The sequence below is a fragment of the Hemiscyllium ocellatum genome, chromosome 10 (assembly GCF_020745735.1).
Source record: "Hemiscyllium ocellatum isolate sHemOce1 chromosome 10, sHemOce1.pat.X.cur, whole genome shotgun sequence".
In the NCBI taxonomy this organism is placed as follows: Eukaryota; Metazoa; Chordata; class Chondrichthyes; order Orectolobiformes; family Hemiscylliidae; genus Hemiscyllium; species Hemiscyllium ocellatum.
This window is the reverse complement of record NC_083410.1, coordinates 95,411,399-95,433,701: the sequence shown is the minus strand read 5'-3', so window position 1 is coordinate 95,433,701 and position 22,303 is coordinate 95,411,399. Positions and strand designations below refer to the sequence as shown.

Below are 22,303 nucleotides of genomic sequence, written 5' to 3'. Positions count from 1 at the left end.
CCCTCCCCTCCCCCCCGCCGCCCTCCCCCGCTCGCCCCCCCCCCCCCCAAAAGCACTCTCCCTTGTCTCCCCCTCCCTCCCTCCCTCCCCCGCGCTCGCCCTTGTCTCCCCCTCCCTCCCTCCCTCCCCCGCGCTCGCCCTTGTCTCCCCCTCCCTCCCCCGCGCTCGCCCTTGTCTCCCCCTCCCTCCCCAACCCCCCACCGCGCTCGCCCTTGTCTCCCCCTCCCTCCTTCCCTCTCCCACTCTCGCCCTTGTCTCCCTCTCCCCCCCGCGCTCGCTCTTGACTCCCCTCTCCTCCTCCTCCCCCCCGCCCCCCCCCGTCACTTTTTACCGTGTTGTAGATGTCTGTGACTGGGAGTTTGCCAATTTCGTATAGCTCTCTGGAATTGGGTACTCTTAACCTGACAGGCGAAGTTCTAAAGCAGCACTTGAGTGCAGCTGTGACAGTTGAAATCAAGTACAAGTGTAGCCTGTGAATTGTTTCATATAGTATATAGTTCACATTCAGGTGTACATTGATCTACTGTATTGTTGGACAGTAATGTGCTCTTTGTATTTAATTTCAGCACTCATGTCATGCGATAAATGTCGCAGCTGGAACTATGACCATTACCATTAACCTAGTTCACTCTTGAGTACCCAGTGACATGATTCTTTTTCTTTAAATCAATGAAAGTATTTTAAACAAAAGCTTTGTGCAGTGGAAAGTATTCTGAGGGTGAATCGTGCCTCTATCATATTTAAGTTGCCATTTTGTTGTTGCCTCAAAGCTAACTGATCTGCATTTAGTGATTCCAGTTAAGTTTACCAGAAGTTGGTGGCTCATTTTTGGGAAGAAGTTCACACACAGTGTTCCCAATTTTCATGGAAAGTAACAGTGTTAACCTATAAATGTGGTATAAATTCATGAAGTATTGAGTGAATCACCATAATTATAGGGGAGGTTAGGCCAACTTTGTATATAATGAACAAAACTTAGTCTTTTTTGGAAAAAGTGGAAGTAGTCAAAGGCCTTAAAATACCAATAAAAGTTCTGTATACCCATGGCAGAAAAAGTTGAATTAGTTATAGGAAGGGGGAAAAGTCTCAGATATAGGCACGTACATGGGTTAACTCCAGGAAAGGTAAGAGAGGTAGGCACCTAGGGCAGAAGTATTTTGTGGATATACCCATTTCAAACTGGTATGCTGTTTTGGAAAATGTAGGGGGTGATGGATTCTCAGGGGAACGTAGCACAAACAGCCAAGTTTCTGGTTTTGAGACCAGCTGTAATGCAACTAGGGGTACATCAGCTTCCAAGAGATCAATTGTGTTCGGGAATTCAGTAGTCTGATGTACAGACAGACGTTTCTGTAGTAAGCAGCGAAAAAGCAGAATGGTGTGTTGCTTCCCTGGTGCCAGGATCAAGGATGTCTCAGAGAGGGTGCAGAATGTTCTCACGGTAGAGAGGTCATTGTACACATTGGAACCAACGACCTAGGAAGGGAAAAGGTTGAGATTCTGAAGGGAGATTAGAGAGTTAGGCAGAAATTTAAAAAGGAGGTCCTCAAGGATAGTAATATCTGGATTACTCCCAGTGCTACGAGCCAGTGAGGGCAGGAATAGGGGGATAGAGCAGATGAATGCATGGCTGATGAGCTGGTGCATGGGAGAAGGATTCACATTTTTAGATCATTGGAACCTCTTTTGGGATAGAAGTGACCTGTATAAGAAGGATGGATTGCACCCAAATTGGAAGGGGACTAATATACTGACAGGAAAATTTGCTAAAACTGCTTGGGAGGATTTAAACTAATAAGATGGTGAGAGGAACCCAGGGAGATAGTGAGGAAAGAGATCGATCTGAGACTGGTACAGTTGAGAACAGAAGTGAGTCAAACAGTCAGGGCAGGCAGGGACAAGGTAGGACTAATAAACTGCATTTGTTTCAAGGCAAGGGGCTGAACAGGGAAGGCAGCTGAACTCCACATGGTTAGAAGCATGAGACTGAGATATCATAGCAATTACAGAAACGTGACTCAGGGATGGGCAGGACTGGCAGCTTCATGTTCCAGGATACAAATGCTACAGGAAAGATAGAAAGGGAGGCAAGAGAGGAGGGGGAATGGCATTTTTGGTAAGGGATAGCATTACAGCTGTGCTGGGTGGGGGGGGTGGGTGGTAATCCTGGAAATACATCGAGGGAAGGTATTTGGGTGGAACTGAGAAATAAGAAAGGGATGATCACTTTACTGGAATTGTATTATGGATCCCCTAATAGTCAGAGGGAAATTGAGAAGCAAACTTGTAAGGAAATCTCGTCTATCTATAAGAATATGGTGGTTATGGTAGGGGATTTTAACTTTCCAAACATAGACTGGGACTGCCATAGTGTTAAGGTTTAGATGGAGAGGAATTTAAGTGTGTACAAGACAATTTTCTGATTCAGTATGTGGGTATACCTACTAGAGAAGGTGCAAAACTTGACCTACTCTTGGGCACTTTGGGGCCAGCTACATAATTCTATTCGTTTTAAAATAGTGATGGAAAAGGATCAACCAGATCTAAAAGTTGAAGTTGTAAATTGGAGAAAGGCCAATTTTGACAGTACTAGGCAAGAACTTTCAAAAGCTGATTGGAGGCAGATGTTTGCGGGTAAAGGGATGGCTGGCAAATGGGAAGCTTTTAGAAATGCGATATCAAGAATCCAGAAAAAGTATATTTCTGTCAGGGTGAAAGGAAAGGCTGGTAGGTATAGGGACTGCTGGATGACTAAAGAAATTGAGGGTTTTGGTTAAGAAAAAGAAGGAAGCATATGTCAGGTTTTGGCAGGATAGATCGAGTGAATCCTTGGAGCATAAAGGAAGTCGGAGTATACTTAAGAGGGAAATCAGGAGGGCAAAAAGGGGACATTAGATAGCTTTGGCAAATAGAATTAAGGAGAATCCAAAAGGTTTTTACAAATACATTAAGGACAAAAGGGTAACTAGGGAAAGAATATGGCCCCTCAAAGATCGGCAAGGTGGCCTTTGTGTGGAGCCGCAGAAAATTTGAGAGATACTAAACAAGTATTTTGCATGAGTATTTGCTGTGGAAAAGGATATGGAAGATATAGAATGAAGGGAAATAGATGGTGACATCTTGCAAACGGGTAAAGGTGGATAAATCCCCAGGACCTGATCGGGTGTACCCGAGAACTCTGGGAAGCTAGAGAAGTGATTGCTGGGCCTCTTGCTGAGATATATGTATCTTCGATAGTCACAGGTGGGGTGCCATAAGACAGGAGGTTGACTAATGTGGTGCCACTGTTTAAGAAGGGCGGTAAGGACAAGCCAGGGAACTATAGACTGGTGAGCCTGACAAGTTGTTGGAGGCAATCCTGAGGGACAGAATGCACATATACTTGGAAAGGCAAGGACTGATTCGGGATAGTCAGTATGGCTTTGTGCGTGGAAAATCATGTCTCTCAAACTTGATTGAGTTTTTTGAAGAAGTAACAAAGAGGATTAATGAGGGCAGAGCAGTGGATGTGATCTATATGGACTTCAGTGAGGTGTTTGACAAGGTTCCCATTGGAGACTGATCAGCAAGGTTAGATCTCATGGAATACAGGGAGAACTAGTCATTTGGATACAGAACTTGCTCAAAGGTAGCAGACAGAGGGTGGTGGTGGAGAGTTGTTTTTCAGACAGGAGGCCTGTGACCAGTGGAGTGCCACAAGGATCGGTGCTGGGTCCTCTACGTTTTGCCATTTTATATAAATGATCTGGATGCGAGCATAAGAGGTACAGTTAGTAAGTTTGCAGATGACAACAAAATTGGAGGTGTAGTGGACAGCTAAGAGGGTTACCTCAGATTTTAGCAGGATCTTGACCAGATGGGCCAGTGGGCTGAGAAGTGGCAGATGGAGTTTAATTCATGTAAATGAGAGGTGCTGCACTTTGGGAAAGCAAATCTCAGCAGGAATTATACGCTTAATGGTAAGGTCCTAGGGAGTGTTGCTGAACAGAGACCTTGGAGTGCAGGTTCATAGCTCCTTGAAAGTGGAGTCACAGATAGGTAGGATAGTGAAGAAGGCGTTTGGTATGCTTTTCTTTATTGGTCAGAGTATTGAGTACAGGAGTTGGGAGGTCATGTTGCAGCTGTACAGGGCTTTGGTCAGGCCTCTGTTGGCATATTGTATGCAATTTTGGACTCCTTCCTATCAGAAAGATGTTGTGAAACCTGAAAGGGTTCAGAAAAGATTTGCAAGGATGTTGCCAGGGTTGGAGGATTTGAACCATAGGGAGAGGCTGAACAGACTGAGGCTGTATTCCCTGGAGCGTCGGAGGCTGAGGGTTGACCAAGTAGAGGTTTACAAAATTGTGAAGGGCATGTTTAGGCTATACAGACAAAGTCTTTTCCCTGGGGTTGGGTTGTCCAGAACTAGAGGGCATAGGTTTCGGGTGAGAGGGGAAAGATATAAAAGAGACCTAAGGGGCAACGTTTTCACACACAGGGTGGTAAGTGTATGGAATGAGCTGCCAGAGGAAGTAGTGGGGGTTGGTTCAATTGGAACATTTAAGAGGCATTTGGATGGGTATATGTATAGGAAGGGTTTGAAGGATATAGGCTGGGTGCTGGCAGGTGGGACTAGATTGGGTTGGGATATCTGGTCAGCATGGATGGGTTGGACCGAAGTGTCTGTTTCCATGCTGTACATCTCTGACTATTTGGCTAGAGTGTATACCATGTATAAGTTTTTTAGTGTTGGTAAAGTATTATCTACATTTAAGACCTGAATTTATATAGTGTTTTTCATGACAACTAAGCATTTGTGTGTGTGGACAATAAAATGGTTTTGAATTGCAGTCACAGATGTAATGTCAGAAATATGGCAGTCAGTTTGTACACAGCAAGCTCTTGACAAACAGGGAGGTGCTAATGGCCAGATAATTATTTTTTGAGATTGTTGAGACAGGGACAAATGTTGGACCTGTCCACCGGAGAAAACTCCTTTGCTGTTCTACAAAATCATGTTATCTGTTCTTTGACTACCTGAGAGGGCAACCAGTTTAATGTCTCACTTGAAAGACTACACGGCTAATAGTGCAGCACTCCATCTGTACAGCAGTGGAGTGTCAACTTTGATTATTGAACTGAGATCCAGGAGTATGACTTGAGACCGAACAATTATAGGAAGCAATGTTAAATTTAATTGTTTATTTAAGGTCAATTATTAAAGTTAATTTGGAACTCTCTTCCATAAGTGGCAGTTGATGCTAGATCAGTTGTTATATTCTAATTGAGATAGATAAAATTTGTTAAGCAAGGGTATTGAGGGATATTGACTAAAGTTATGTATGTGGAATTAGACCACAGATCAGCCATGATCTAGTTGAATGGCTTCCTGTTCCTGTAATCAACTGGTCCTGGTTTTGATAATTTGCTAAAAACTTTCAGCAGAATCTATCCAGATGTCAGACTTGTCATTTGTAGCATGACTTCAGTCACAACCAGACAACTAACTGGAGGAATTGACATAAGGCCTCACCCGGTCTGGTTGGATTCAGCATGTATGCAATTTTATTCATTTATAATTTGAACTGACTTTGTGGTATTGTTGAAAGAACTATTAGCTTGCATATCAAAAGAACACATTTCAGTAAATAGCACCAAAAACGCTATTAGAGTTAATTTAAAACATAATCAAACAGTCTTGTCTGAACATCAGAAATTGAACGTTTCAATTTAAAACTTAAATTTACGCAACACCAGAATATAGTCCATCAGGTTTATTTGGAAGTACTAGCTTTCGGAGTGCTGCTCCTTTGTCAGCTACTGAAGCAGCAGCGCTGTGAAAACTAGTGCTTCCTAATAAACCTGTTGGACTATAACTTGGTGTTGTGTGATTTTGAACTTTGTCCACCCCAGTATGATACCGGCACTTCCTCATCATGGCTACCAACTTAAAACTTGACAGCCGTGCTGCCATTTTAAGTGCAATAGCAGGGGGCAGTTGTGTGTTGTCGTTGTCGTCATCATAATAATAGTGTACTGCTGACAATTTACGTTTGGAGTCACTTTCATCCAGCAATTTCACTCTACAGTAGGGGCAATGAAAGATACAAATGATAGATGTGTCAGCCGTGTGTTTATATTTTTATTAAAAAATATGAAATAAGTGCATGAGCTTTCACTTAGAGTTCAGCTTCATATTTTTACAAAGACTGTTCTACAATGAGTTTTACATTTTTAAATAGAAATTATATATGATGGATTTGATCTCTGTTGTGATGTTATGACTGAAATTATGTTCGTTCTTCTGTAGAACCTATGATTGAAGTAATGCCAGGCTCAGTGAAAGTATTATGTCTGATTTAAAAAGGGGCCTGCACAAAATGAGCTTGTGTTGACAATCCCTTTGTTCTAAAATCTCAATCCATCTCATAATGAATGAGTTTAAAGCAAAAGGCTGCCCATTATTTAGAAAAGGGATCCCAAAAGAAAGGTTGGTTTAGGGAATTAAAAGTTTTTTCTTGCGTACCAGGCTGTGTCTGCAATACTGGCATCTACCTATTAATGTGTAAAATTAACCAGAGTCTGTCCTGTGCACACAAACCTAAACTTGTTAATTGCCACTCCATTAGTCCACACTTGGTCAGCCGCAAATTGATGGAAGGGATCATTGAAAGTCCCTTCAAGCCACTTTTTTTCAAAGGAACAACCTGTACATTGATACTCAGTCTGTATTCTGCCAGGGTCACTCAACTCCTAACTTTGTTACAGTCTTGGTCCAAATGTGGACAAAAACACTCCGTGTGTGACTGGCTTTGACGTGAATGCAGCATTTAAAAGAGCATGTCATTATCGTGGCCTAGCAAAACCTGAGTCAATGGTAATTTGGGCAAAAGTGCTTTTTGGGTGGAATCATATCCAGTACAAAAGACATTTGTTGTTGGAGGTGAATTTTGTAAGCTGCAGGAGTTCCTCAGACTAGTTTCCATGGTCCAAACATTTTTAGCTACTTGAAAATAGATTTTCTTTTCATCAGTAGGTTAGAAGTGGAGATGTTTGCTGATTGCATAATTTGTGTCTTTTCATACTTACGCGTTTCCACATTCTTATGCAGTGATAGCTGGACAAAATCCTGGTTTTATCTGATAAAATATATGGCTCAAGGATGGTCAGGACTGACAGCTTAATATTCTAGGATGCAAATGCTGTAAGAAGGAGAGAAAGGTTGGTGGGGGGTGGGGGCAACCTTTTTGATAAGGGATAGCATTATAGCTATATTTATGGAGGATATCCCTGGGAAGACATTCAGGCAAGTTATTTAGGTGAAATTGAGAAATAGGAAAGGGATGATCATCTTATTGGGATTGTATTAAACACTCCCCAATAGTCAGCAGGAAATTGAGAAACAAATTTGTAGGGAGATCTCAGTCATCTGTAAGAATAATAGTATGCTTATGGAAGGGGATTTTAACTTTGCAAACAGACTGGGACTGCCATAGTGTTAAGGGTTTAGGTGGAGAGAAATTTAAGTGTGTACAAGATTGTAACTGTGAACATTTTTCTAATTCAGTATGTGGATGTACCTACAAGAAAAGGTGCAAAATCTGACCTACTCCTAGGAAATGAGATAGGGCACGTAACTGAGGTGTCAGTGGGGGAACACTTTGGGGCTAGCGACCATAATTATTAATTTTAATGATTTGGAAGTAGTGATTGAAAAGGTTAGACTGGATCTAAAAATTAAAGTTCTAACATTGGCTAACCTGGTGCCACTTTTTTTTAGAAAAGTGATGAGGAAAAGCCAGGGAACTATAGACCAGTGAGTCTGACATTGGTGGTGAGCAAGTTGTTGGAGGGAATCCTGATGGACTACAGGTATTTGGAAAGGTAAGGGCTGATTAGTCACCATGGCTTTGTGCGTGGGAAATCATGTCTCTCAAACTTGATTGAATGTTCTGAATATCTGGTCGGCATGGATGGGTTGGACCATAGGGTCTGCTTCCATGCTGTACATCTCTGACTCTAAATAACAAAAAGGATTGATGAGGACAGAGTGCTGGAAGTAATCTGTATGCACTTAAGTAAGGTGTTTGTCAAGGTTCCTCATGGTAGACTACATAGCAAGGTTAGATCTCATGGAATTCAGGGAGAACTAGCCATTTAGATACAGAACAGGCTTGGAGGTAGAAGACAGTGGTGCTGGAGGGTTGCTTTTCCCTATCCTAGTTTCCTTTCTTTTGGAAGAATGTTGTAAAACTTGAAAGGGTTCAGAAAAAAATTACAAGGATGTTGCCAGGGTTGGAGAATTTGTACTTCAGGGAGAGGCTGAATATGCTTGAGTTGCTTTCCTTGGAGCATCGGAGGCTGACGGGTGACCTTAGAGGTTTATAAAATCATGAGGGTCATAGGGTAAATAGACAAGGTCGTCTCCTAGGGGTGGGGAATCCATAACTAGAGGGCACACAGAGAGAAAAATTGAGACCTAAGGGGCAACTTTTTAATGCAGAGTGGTCTGTGTATGGAATAAGCTGCCAAAGGAAATAGTGGAGGCTGGTACAATTGCAGTATTTAAAAGGCATCTGGATGGGTACATGATTTAAGAAGGGTTGTGAGGGATATGGGCCAAGTTTTGGCAAATGGGACTAGATTAGGTTAGGATATCTGGTCGGCGTGGATGAGTTGGACTGATGGGTCTGTTTCTGTGCTGTACATCTCTGATTCTAAATGGTGAGTAACATTGTCTGGCACTTGTATAGTACGAATAACCATCTCCCAATAAGAGAATGTGTGACTATTGCCCTTGACATTTAGTGGTATTACCATTGCTAAATGACACACTATTAGCATTCTGGTGCTTACTATTGACTAAAAACAGAACTGGAGTCTTATAAATACTATTGCCGCAAGAGCTGGTCAGAGCCTTGAACATCTACAATGTGTAGCTCACTTCATGTCTCTTCAATGCCTGTCCACCTGCAAGGCACAAGTCAGGAGCAGCATTCTTCTAATTGTCTTACTGGCTGCATGGGCCTCCAAGGCCTGTGCATAGCAGTGACTTCTGGAACTAGAAGTCAATGTTGCATTTGGATGCTGACACTGATCATTGTCCATGAAACATCAAAATGGTTCTGTGCAGCTTAGAGCAAACATTGGTTAGGAGCATGATGGAGTATTCATTGGACAGAGCAGCCTGCCTGATTGGCACCCCATCCACCACCTTTTAACATTTGCTTCCTTCACTACTGATGCGCAGCACTCCCCTCCAAACTTGAAACCTGTATCATCTAGAAGAACAGATGCATGTGAACATCACCTGCATATTTCCATTCAGGTCGTATATTATCCTGACATAGAATAGAACCACTGTTCCTTCATTGTCAGCTTGGTAAAATTCCTGGAACTCCCTCCCTAACAGCACGGTGGGTGTACCCACAATGAAGGACTTTCGTGGTAATTCACCACCAACTTCTCTGTGGCTATTACAGACGGCCTGGCCAGTGGCACCTTCATCTTATGAATTAATTTTTTAAAAAAATAAGTCTGAAAAGAATTCTATTGATGTATTGGTATTTGAATTTGGCGTTAAATACCCAAAGGTGTTTTATTTCTTTGCTATTGACATTAAGTAGTTAGGTACAGAAGTTCATCTTAAAACTTGTTTTCAAAGTTTTTTATATGTCTTGCCAATTTACTTTCCTAACCAATTTTCTATTAGTTTTTTTATTCATTGCTGCTGGTTTCTTAATGAAATATTCAATTCTCTGTTCTACTGCTAGTTTTTACTATTTTGTATGTCTTAGATTTTGATTGGACTGCCTTGTTAATTGCAGGTGATTAATTCTTTTCATTGAATTCTTTGTGACCAGAATAAATCTTTGCTATTACAAAATATATGAATAAATATCTGTTCATCTAATGACCTTCTCGTTGTTTAGTTTTCTAGATTTGCTTTAGATTGTCCTTTTTCGCATATCTTCATAATTGCCCTTGTTTAAGTTGAAACTCTGGTTTGAGATCAGAGTTGCTCTCCATCAAACTGAGATTGAAATTTTATGAAGTTGTGATTGCTCCCACCAGTTTATTAATCCTACCTCATTACACATCTGAAGTATTCAGTTTCTATGTAAGTTGTGCATTTTACTGCTCTAACAAACAATCCCTGATTCATTATGTCAACTCTCCTTCCATGTCGCCCTTTCCCATATAATTTGCGTGGATAAAAATTTTCAATAAAAATTAGTGACTTTCCTACATGTTTCCATTATTTTGTGATTTGTATTTTATCCTACAGTGGGGCAACTCCTTAGGCACTTGAAAACGCATCCCACCTGTGACTGACTACTTTTGCTAAACCTTTCTTCGACTCAAACCTATTTTGCACCACAAACTGTTGCACCTATACCACAACTAACCACCGCACTGATATCTTTGTTTAATAACTATGGTACCCCACTTTATTTTTCCCTACCCTTTGCAACCTTGAAAACCCTTTTAATAATGAGATCCTTGCCCTGGTCACCCTGTAGCCATGTCTCTAATAGCTGTCTAGGCATATTGAACTATTTCACATTTTTCCTTGAAATCTTTCTTACCTGACACCATTTGCATGTAACTCAAATATGAATCCTGAGTTTATTACTTGTACTCCTGCTTTCTAAATTAGATTACGCTGCTGGTAATCCCTCAGCAGAATCTCTTTCCTATTCTTACCTAAGTTGTTGTTGGTATCTGCATGGGCTATGGCAACTGGATCCTTCTCCTTCCCACCCCATGTTCCTCTCCAGCCTGGAGACATTGTAAACCTTGGAACCAGGTAGGAAACACAGCTTTTGGACACTCTATCTTGCAGAGGACCTTACCTATTCATTTCCCTTCTGTTCTTCTCTCTTCCTCCCTTCTCCTGTTTCCCCGCCCCCATACATACACACAAAGCATTGAATGGTGCTTTGTTCAATTTTCTAATCTTTTCTGCAGCCTATATCCTTGTTCACCTCACACAAAACTTATATCTATCAGAGAATTGGATAAGCACACTGGCTGTGACTACTCCAGCTGGAGCTATATTCTCAATTCAATATAGAAATTCTATTTGGCGTTAGCAGTGTGTGATTGTCTAGGATCATGTGTGAAGAATGGCCATTTGAGTAAATCTCTGGTAGGCTTAGTGTCCATTCTATTCCATGAATCATTTGCTTCAAGCAGGACGGAAAGAAACAAAAGAGGCTTGGTGGTGTCATGAGGAATATTGGAGTAGTCAACCTGATACAATGAGAACATAGGTTAGGGATATTTTCTGTGGGGAAGACTGCATGCATGGGATGCAATCTTGGGTTTTGAAATAGGATGTTCAAAGCGTGAAACAAGAAGGCATATTTTGAGACTAGAGATGGTAGGGGTCTAAATCACTCACCTTGAAAAGGTTATGAATACTGCATCCGTTTATATTTTCAATTGTAAGCTTGATAGATTTTACTATGTAAAGGTTTTGAGAAAAATGGATCAAAGGAGGGTAAGTAGACCTGAGGTATAAATCCAACACGATCTAATAGTTGTGGATCATGCTTAGAGATGAATGACTTATTTCAGACAGTTTCAAGTTACGATTGTAATTAACACCAATTTGCTAATTTGTTGCCAGCATCTGGAACAGTAACGAGAAGCTGAGATTTTCAAAGTGAGTCTGACATGGATAGAAGTTTGTGTGACCAATTAAATGAATTTTGAGACTGTCAAATGCACAAGATTTGGGGACGTTGGGGTAGTGGGAGAGATTTTAACCAAATATTGTTTCACCTCACTGGAATAGCATGCTGGAAATCAAACCCTTTTAACTTCTATAAAAGTTGAACATTTTATAGAACTATGCTAAAGTCTCTACACGTTTTTGACCAAGGTTGACAAAGCACAGACCTACTTTCTGTACTTAGCAAGAATTGCTATCTACAGTCTGTCTTGATATAACATAGTTCTATTCCAATGCTATCCTGCATTATAAGAAAATTGTGTAATAGCAGCACCATTTAAACTAATGGGACCAGAATTGTGTTATAACCAAGGAAGGAAAGTTTGCATTCTATAAATAATTATCTAAATTCTTCAAACGCGTTTATAGCCAATTCAAGTTGAAGAAGCATGTACTATAGCAGAACTGACTATATTACAAATAAATAGACTCTAGCTACATTATGAACTATTGACATATGACTTCTCCAATTAAAATGCTTGCACCCTTCTAAAACCTGCACACAACTATACAAGCAGGCACAAAAATAAAATGGATTCTGTGAGCAGAGGGGAAAGACTGGGAAGGTGGTTCAATGGTCCATATCCAGACGGTTTGCTGAGGTCCTTTTGACTTGTTAGAACTTTCTGTCCCGTAATCAATCTTGTAAGTACTTTTGCTTATAAGAGGCATGAGGTTACTGGTTCACACTTGTAAAATCTAACTTGGTTAAAAGCCACAGTTTACAGCAACGAATGAGGAAAAATATGCTGCCTTTCTTCAGGCTTGAGGTGATTTTTACCACCGAGAAAAGAGACCGCTTCTTCCTTGATCCAGATAGCTTCTAACTAAATGTTCACCCTCGCAAGCTACCTGGGAGCTGGGTGATAGCTGGCCAAAGGCCTTTATCATTGTTCTGTGAGATGGTGACTAGTTATCAATCAGCTACATGTTGCAGGCTGAATCTCATTTTGTACAGTCTCTGACTCCAGCTCATGTGTAGTAATCCTTTCTGCGATTCTCGGTTTTTTAAAACGGTCCTTTTCCCATTTTGATCCATAATCAAAATAACAAACAAAAAATACGGTTTTTGCACTGAGATCCCTAAAAATGTTTTGATCGACAAACTTATGAGTTTGTTATATCGTGCATAGCAAAGGAAAAGTAGAGAAAATCTTATCTGACATGACTGCAGTTTGCACAGCCAAAATAGGTGTGGAAGTTAAAAATGATGCTTTTGTCTTTTTGGGAGTAAATAGCTCAATTTGGACTTTGATTTTTGAATCCATTAACTTTTTTTTGTTTAGTGTTAGGATTAAACACTGGATTATTTAAAACTGAATTTATTTAACCTGGTGTGTTGTAGCTTCAGAAAAAAAAACGATCTGCAGTTTCAGTATAGAAGTAAGTCATAAGTGGTTTAAATCTACGAAGGTGTTAAATAAAAGGATTCTGTTGTGAGTATTGTATGAGTAGTGTTTTTGATGCTGTGCCAGGCTTTATTGTAATACTGAAGGAGCAGCGTTTAACACGATTGGAGTGCAGTCTTGGGTTGGGCACAAGAATGAGCCCCCATCCTGAACCTTTAAGGAAGTAAAAGGTTACATTGGCACCATTTTGGAGAAAGCAGGAGAATTATCCTCAATGCCTTGACCAATATTTATCCCACAATCAACGTCACAAAGGACAGATTATCTGCTTGTTATGACATTATCTGTGTGTCTACATTAGCTGCTGTGTTTCCTACATTACAACAGTGACTAACCTTCAGAACTTCATATCCAGATTAGACTTTTTATCAGATTAGACTTACAGTGTGGAAACAGGCCCTTCGGCCCAACAAGTCCACACCGAAGCGCCGAAGCGCAACCCACCCATACCCCTACATTTACCCCTTACCTAACACTATGGGCAATTTAGCATGGCCAATTCACCTGACCCGCACATCTTTGTGACTGTGGGAGGAAACCGGAGCACCCGGAGGAAACCCACGCAGACACGGGGAGAACGTGCAAACTCCACACAGTCAGTCGCCTGAGTCGGGAATTGAACCCGGGTCTACAGGCGCTGTGAGGCAGCAGTGCTAACCACTGTGCCACCGTGCCGCCCTGAGAGCTCTGGCCTGTCAGTCTTTCTTTTGCTAGAAGTGACTGTGTACACTAATTTATGACTCCAGGTCTGTAAACTATTGCCCCTATGGGTCTTTTAAGTTTTCAAGACTTTGGTGATCTATATCCTGATATTATGCCACCAAAAAAAATGTTATCATGCCAAATCACAACTGTAATGTCTGAGCTTCATTGCCCCCAAGTGGCTGATTTGTTATTTATCACAAATTATCACCTAATTATATCCTAAACTTGCAGTGTGCTGGATTTTGACAGATGCTAAGAAAGGGCATGGCCTGACACCACATTCATAGGGAGTTGGACAAAAATGATTTGATTTTGAATTTCTAAAAATAAACATGATGTAACACAATTTGAAAACTTAAAACCTGGAAGTATCATTAAAATCTATACAGGTGTTGAATTTAATAGTTTTATTTTTGTTAGCTTTCTCCTTTGATCTTACAAATAGTGAGCCTCCATAATTCAAGATTACTGAACACGTAGAAATGCATGCGCTAACCAGACCATTCAGTGTAGATTTATAAGGAGCTTGACTATTACGTTTGATTTTTTTGAGAATGCTTCTAATAGATAAAAGAAACATGCTATAAGTGTATGAATATATTTTCAGCTATTATGTCAAGAACCACATGAGAGAATTAACGTGTAAGATATTAAAGGAAATCATCTATCCGGATAGAGGATCACCAAGGACAGAAAGCAGGAAGGTGTACTGAATACGCTTTTTGGATTGGTGAAATGTAGGCAACATAAAAATCTGTACTAGCCCCTATTAAATTCTGTTTATATAAGTGACTTGGTCAAAAAGGTGAAAACATAGCAAACTTTGGAAGAATGGTGGGTGAACATAATTTATCAGTCTGGACAGTATTCGGCAATGAGAAGTGGGAGGTTAAGTATTTTGATGGGGTGGGGGTATAATAAAGTCAAATTAATTGAAATAACAAATGGAGAAGTTAAGGTGTAAATACAAATGTTTTCAAATGTAGCGAGTGAATGCTGAAATATTTTTAATATATAGAAGAAAGGAAGTGATGTTGCATTTATACTGGGTTGGTTAAGGTTTCATGTGCAGTTCTGGACATCTCAAAAGAGAAACATAATTTAACCATAAGAGAATACAACAAAGTTTCACTACAATGACACTGGGAATGAGGGATTACTGTACTGGTGAAAGGCTTGAAAAATTAGGTTCTTTTGAAAGAGAAAAGAGTAATATGGGTGGGGTTGGGTTGGGTGAATGGAAAATGGATGTACAATAAGGCTGAGATGGTAGTTTGCACTGATTGAGCTCTTGTTTTGCCATACACTGATAATTGCTACTAAAGTACAGAGGAAAATCCTTTGCCACACAGGTCATTGCTGAAACATGGAATGCTTTATTGCAAGCCACTTTTAGGACAGTTGCTGTCATGGTAAAGATCCAAACATTTGAATTGGCTTAGATGGTAGAAATTGAAGGACGAGCATTGATGGCAAGAGCTGAATGGCTGTTGTTGTAATTTATGGATTGGGAAGAAAGACCAGTCAAGACACAACATGATATCAATTAATGTGATACATCTTAAAATGTGTGAACCACATTCTGCAAAATTCTGCCCAGTCTCCATGCTACCTAATACTTAACAATGTAATAATTTTGTGGTTATAATCAGGATCAATACTTGATAGCTGTTCGTATGTAGATGAAATTGTGTAATGATTCTGGCATTTTCTGATCTTTCTTCAAGATAAATTTGGAATATTTGTTTTAAATATGATTAAAGGAATTCCTCAAGTTTTGAATAAGTCTGGATTTGGGGTAGGAGGATTCATTGGTGGTTGAGTCAATAATTAAGAACATGGCAAAGAGTAGAACATCCAGTCCTTGGGCCTGCACTTGCTTTTTTTTTATTCGATCGTGAGTTGCCTGTATCTTAACTCCAACTAACTTGCTTGGTTTTGTATCCTCCTTGCCTGACATAACTCTTAATGGTGGGGCAAGTGATGGAGCATAAGGCTGGGCAAATATTGTTGTGATGGTGGAAGTGAGCTGTTGATGATCAGATGTAAAGATTGAAACGACTGCTTCGGTCAAAAGTAGCACTAAAATTGAAAATAATCTGGTTCAGCTTGGAAGATTGTTGAGAGAAGTAGACAGTGGCAAGTGAGTAGAGATTGTGGTGCAGACTGATAGTAGTATTTGGAAAAAATTAGAACTCATCCAAGAATTGATAATTTGAGAACCATTTGCCTGAATTAGGAGAGTGCAAAGGGAGGACAGAGCTCTGTAACTTCAGTACACATATGTTAGCTCATGATGCTGATAATATTGTCAAGGATGTTGGGGGTGGGTGGTGTTGAGGGTAGATGCTTTGTGGAGGGAAGCAAAGCCAGTACTTGCTGAGATGCTTTGGCTCTATTTGCAAAACAAATTTTAAAGGAAGATGCTGTTAATTTTGATTTTTTTTTCCTGTCTGCCCTGAACCAATTCGAGTTTTTGGAGGTGGGAAAAACTCTGTAAAGTTCTGGATGGCATGAAGGCTGTGAAGAGGGAATGTAAGGAGGAGGGCATGAAAAATATTTTAAAACTCTCAAAAAGGAGATGTGGATTATAGTTTCAACAAATGAGAAGAGATGGAGTGATGAAGCAAGCAAGGATCCTGAAGTGGAGGCATTCTAGGTGACTGGACACAGCATCAAAATTGAAGCATAGAGCCAAATGGTATACTAAAATCAAATACTAATAACTAGATAGGTAACCAAAGAGGCTGTTACCAGCTGTTTGAGAGGGAATAAAGGGGTCCTTTTCAAGATGGTAGCTGATGACTAGTGGAGTTCCACAGGGATCAGTTTTGGGATCACAACCATTCAGTTATGCATTAAAGATCTGAACGAAGGAACTGAGGGCACTGTTGCTACATTTGCAAATGACTCAAAGAAAGGTGGTATTGAGGAGGTAGGAGGCTGTAGAAAGACTTGGACAGGCCAGAAGAGTGGGCGAAGAAGTGGCAGATGGAATTCATTGTGAGAAATTGTGAGCTTATGCACTGTGGTAGGAAGAACAAAGTTATAGACTATTTTCTAAACGGGGAACAGTTTTGGAAATCTAAAGAACAAAGGAACTTAGTCCTCGTTCCGGATCTCTTAGGGTTAACATGCATTCTGGTTAGGCCCCATTTGGAGTGCTATGTCCAGTTTTGGTCTCCACACCTCAGGAAGGACATACTGGCACTGGAGCGTGTCCAGCAGAGATTCACACGGATGATCCCTGGAATGGTTGCCTAACATACGAGGGATGGTTGAGGATCCTGGATTGTATTCATTGGAGTTTTAGAAGATTTAAGGGGAGATTTAATAGAAACTTACAAGATAATACATGGCTTGGAAAGGGTGGACGCTAGGAAATTGTTTCCGTTAGGTGAGGAGACTAGGACCCGTGGACACAGCCTTAGAATTAGCGGGGGTCAATTCAGAACAGAAATGCAGAGACGTTTCTTCAACCAGAGGTGGGGGGGGGGGGGGGCCTGTGGAATTCATTACCGCAGAGTGCAGTGGAGGCCGGGACACTAAATGTCTTCAAGGCAGAGATTGATAATTTCTTGTAACATCAAGAATTTAAGGGTTACGGGGAGAATGCTGGTAAGTGGAGTTGAAATGCCCATCAGCTATGATTGAATGGCAGAGTTGACTCGATGGGCCGAATGGCCTTACTTCTACTCCTATGTCTTATGGTTACAGGATATGGATGGAAGCTAGTAAAGTATGGCATACATTTGGTTTGGGTTGAGCCCAGAAAAATTTAGACTCCTCCAGAATTTTATCAGGCACTCAGATATTACTGGCATGTTTGCAACATCCTGTGACATATGTCCCATGAGCGAATAAACAAAAGTTTCCTTTATCCCCAACAAATCTCTACACAACCTCAGTCTGACTCTGGTTTAGCTGTTCCCTGATGGGAATACCCAGTCTGTAGCTTCTGCAGTAATGTGAATATGTCTCTCAAAAAACTTAATTTTATTTTGTTTCCTGCCTTCCAAGATTTTCCTAAAAACTTTTATTCAACCATTCTTTTAACTTTATGCTATTTTTCAATTCCGTCTTGTTTGATGTCTGCTTCTCAGTGTAAAGCAATTGAAGATATTACTTTTGCTGAGTGAAATGTGGTAGATTACTTTGGCAAATGGTAATTCTTTAGGTAGCAATAATTTAGTGTCAGCAGCAAGCAATCACAGATTAGGAACAGTTCCTGTACTGTGACCTATCAACATCCTGCAGCTTGAACCCTTGTATCAGGTGCAGACAATGGATAATAATTTCAGTGTCTATGTTCTGCTTCAGTGAAGGCACTTGCCTGCCAGGAGCTGCATTGAGATTTGACAGTTTCATTTCATATTGAACCATCAGCCTGCACACTTTTATTCACCCAGTCTGGAGTTGGATTTGAACCCAGGTCCCAATGTGAAAGGCTTGTGCATTAAAGTCAGGTCAACACAAATTGTTTTACTATGTAAAAACTATAAGTGTTAACCTCAACATGAATCAGAATTTCTTAATTCAAGTATCTGGAGAACCGTCAGCACAGTGGGCACAGAAAAGATCTTGGGTGTAAGTTGTTTTAAGCATAATGTTAATTATGCTGTGATGTCTATCCAGGCTAGATGGCACTTGAACTCAAACCTTCTGGCCAAGTCCCTACAGCTCTTGAGTGTACACCCAGACATAGTGCAAAGGATCTAAGAAGTGAACGTTATAAACCTGGACAAAGCACTGATTCTGTCCAATTATCCAATTTAGTCTCAATCCCTTGCTGTTTCCCTAATCCTAAGGTATTATCCCCTTCAATTATTTAGTCAGTTTCCTTTTGAAAGAATCTGCTTCCACTACTTTTTTCAGCCAGAGAATTCCAGACAATTACAATTTAAAGCTTAAGATATTTTTCCTTCATGTTGACTATTAACTTTTTTTTGTCAATTATCTTAAATTTATGTGCAGGGTTATTTCCAAATATTTTTTCCTTGCTTCACTATAAAACCTTTGAATTTTAACACTTCAAGGGGTGATTGAAAGAAGAGCTCTAATTTCTACACTAAATATGACCCACGTCCTTGAAGCATCTGGATTCCTTCAAATCTTTGACCTTTTTCTAAAACTTCTTGTTTATTCATTCATGGAATGTATGTGTCTCTGTCTGGAATTGCATTTACTGCCTGTCCCTTGTTACCTTTGTGAAGGTGATAATGAGATGCCTTCTTGACTTGCTGAAGTTCATTTGTTGTGGTTAAGACCAATTATGCTGTTAGGGAGAGAGTTCCAGGGTTTTGACCTAGTATTTTTTATGGAATAATATATTTTTAAATCAGGACGGTGAGAGAGCTGGAGGGAACTTGCAGGTGATAGTGTTCCTGTCTGTTGGCTATGCTTGACATTTTGGGTGGTAGCATTGTAGGTTTGGAGGATGCTTCTTAAGGAGCCTTGGTGAATTTATACAGGACATCTTGTAGATGGGGCATATTGCTAATGCTGTGCTTTGGTGGTGGGAGGAGTGAATGTTTGTTTGTGAATATGGTGCTAATTAAATGGCTGCTTTGTCCTGGATGATATCAAGCTTCTTGAGTTGTTGGAGCTTCACTCATCCAGGCAAGTAGAGAGTTTTGATTATACTTCAGGCTTGCATCTTATAGATGTTGGGAATTAATGGTTAAGCTGCTTGCTGCAGGATTCTTAACTTCAGACTTGCTCTTGTAGCCACGTATGTCTATGGCTGGTTCAGTTTCTTTTCAATGGTAACCTTCGATATTGATAGTGGAGGATACAGTGATGTTACTGTTGGGGGGATGGGGAGTGGAGTTTGGGTAGATTCTGTCTCATTACTGATGATTATGCCTGGCACTTGTGTGGCAGAAATGTCACTTGCCAGTTGTGAATCCAGATATGGATTATGTCCTGGCCTTGCATTAAACCATGGACTACTTCAGTATCTGAACTGCAAGTGGTGATGAAGATTCTGAAATAATTGGTGATATCACCACTTGAAACAGCTGAAGATAGTTGGGCCTGGGGCATTACTGCAAGACACTCCTGTAGAAAGTGATCTAGAACTGAGATGCAGACCTCCAACCACAATCATCATCCTTTTTTGCCAGTTATGACTAACCAATAGACCGCTTTCACAGTTTCCTATTGATTTCAGATTTTGATAGAATTTCTTAATTCCATATTCAGTCAAATACTGATGTCAAGAGCTGTCAGTCTCACTTCACTTATTGAATTTTCTTGTCTCTTCTTTCTTCTGTTCTGTTTGTTTATGAGCCAAGGTTGTAATGTGGTCAGGGACTGAGATGACCCTGGTGGAACCCAAACTGATTGTCAAAGAGCAGGTTACTGCTCAGCAGGTGTGACTTGGAAGCACAATAAATAACACCTTCCATCATTTACTGTTTGAGTGTAGACTGATGGGGTGGTAATTGGCAGTGTTGGATTTGTCCTGCTTACAAGCTAAGGGTAGGTCGCTTAGCTGTTTAATCCTGGTCTGCCATTCAGAGTTTATGGCAGATCTGTGATGTATACCTAGAGCATCATAATTTTTAAATACCTTTTTTAATAGAGTTTCATAGACTTTATAAGTACAATTAAGTTTCCAATTGCTGTTTGCAGAGAGAATGCTAATCTTCTACCACCCTTTGTGTGTTAGTGGCATTTTCTAGTTTCACTCCTGAAAGGCTGACTCTAATGTTTACAGTGCCCTCTAGTCATAAACTCCCCAACCAGCAAAATCATTTCCACCTGTTGCCCTTGATATCTTTAAAACTTCAATCTAATCATCATATCATCCTAATTTGTGTAATTTCTATCCGTATTATTTTGATTAACAATTTACATTGTTTTTCCTGTGGGCTTTTTTGGTGCATACTTCGGAGTCAGGAGGCCTGAGTTCAAGTCCCACCTCTTCCAGAGGTTTGTAATAACATCCCTGAACAAGTTGATTAGGAAATCTCTCCATTGCTTTTTCCACCAAGGCTAAGGTGTGGTATCTCGAACTGCTCATTCCTAGTATGTTTTAGCCAGGCTTTGTAATGTTGAAATATGATTTCTCCCCTTGGAAATCTAGTCCTCTCGCAATGAGCACCAGTGTTACATTAGCTTTTCTGATTATTTTCTGTTCATGATATTTTAATGATCCAAGTACCTGCATTCCCAGGAGACTTCAGACTCTCTTTTTTCCAGATTTAAGCACTTCTGTTCTTTTTTAAGATGCAAAGTAGATGACTTTATATTTACCTATTTTGAGGTTCATTTATTAGAGTTTTGCCCATTACTGAATCTATTTGCACTTCTTTTATAATTCTGAACTTGCATCTATACTGCTTACAATCTATCCCCTGTCATCAGCAAATTTGAATGTTTAACTTCCAACTCCATTGCCCATGTCATTAATATAGTGACCCTGATGGAGACTTGTGAGGCATCACTAGTCTTATCCTGTCAAATTGCATACCATCTCACTATTCCCACTCTGTCTCCTACTGTTCAGCCAATTTCTGAACCAGTTCAGTAACTTGCCTTCAGATGTGTTAGCTTCATCCTAGTTTATCAGTCTTTTATAATGCACTTGACCAAATGTATCTGGAGGTCCATATTAATAATACCTATCATATATACCCTGTTTACTACTTTAGTGACTTAATTTTGAAGAGTTGACTGACATTTATGAGCAATTTACAAATCCACGTTGGCTCACTCTCTAATCACCTTGAAATTTGCAATGTGTTCAATTACCTCATTCCTCAACAACAGATATTAGATTAACTTGTTTATAATTTTTGATTTTCCTCTTGCCTCCTTAAATGGTAGATTGGTGTGAAAGATTTACCAATCTGATTTCTGTACTCTAACACAATTTGTCTTGAACAAATCCATGTTGTTGTTTAGTTATTAACCCTTTATAAGTGTCAATTAAGTTTAACTTGCAACAATTAGTTATCAATTAGTTTTAATTATCGTCACTAAAGATTGTTGTATCATTGCTGTTCTAAATTTCATGTGTTTACCCCTTTTTTTCTGCCAAAGGATGGTTCTGACTAGTGATTCTATAATTTTTGCCATTGCTTCCCTCAGCAATGTAAGGTGCCTCCCATATGAAACAGGCCTCTTTTCTACTTTGAGGGCCAACAATCTTTTAAGTATCTCCCCCTTTATTATATGCAAATTCTCAACCAGCTGTTCCTTAATTGTGATATTGGCAGTATCTTTTAGTAAAGCTGACGCAAAGTACTTACGTGGTACCTCAGTTATGCCTTCCGCATCGACAAGAGGATCTTCCTTTTAGTCCATAATTCCATCCATCATTTGACAACTACTCTTTTTACTTTGTATAAATAAGACTTTTGGTTTCCCTATTATTTGTCCATTCATATACTCTTGCTTGCTTTACTGTTATTTCCTTTATAAGTTCTCCATTGTGTTTGGCTTGGGTTTAATACTCTATTAC

General features: G+C 40.1%; 1 protein-coding gene across 2 annotated transcripts in view; it reads left to right on the top strand.

Moving 5' to 3' along the window:
* The window catches only part of LOC132819863 (zinc finger and BTB domain-containing protein 2-like), a 34,664-nt gene that overhangs the window by 1,753 nt on the left and 10,608 nt on the right, over positions 1–22,303 (top strand). The window contains exon 2 of one of the 2 annotated variants that reach the window (XM_060831769.1): positions 7,760–7,863. The exons of the other annotated variant lie outside the window; for it this stretch is intronic. The gene's annotated coding sequence lies outside the window, so the exon portion shown is untranslated. The remainder of the gene's footprint in view (positions 1–7,759; positions 7,864–22,303) is intronic. 2 annotated transcript variants of the gene reach the window in all.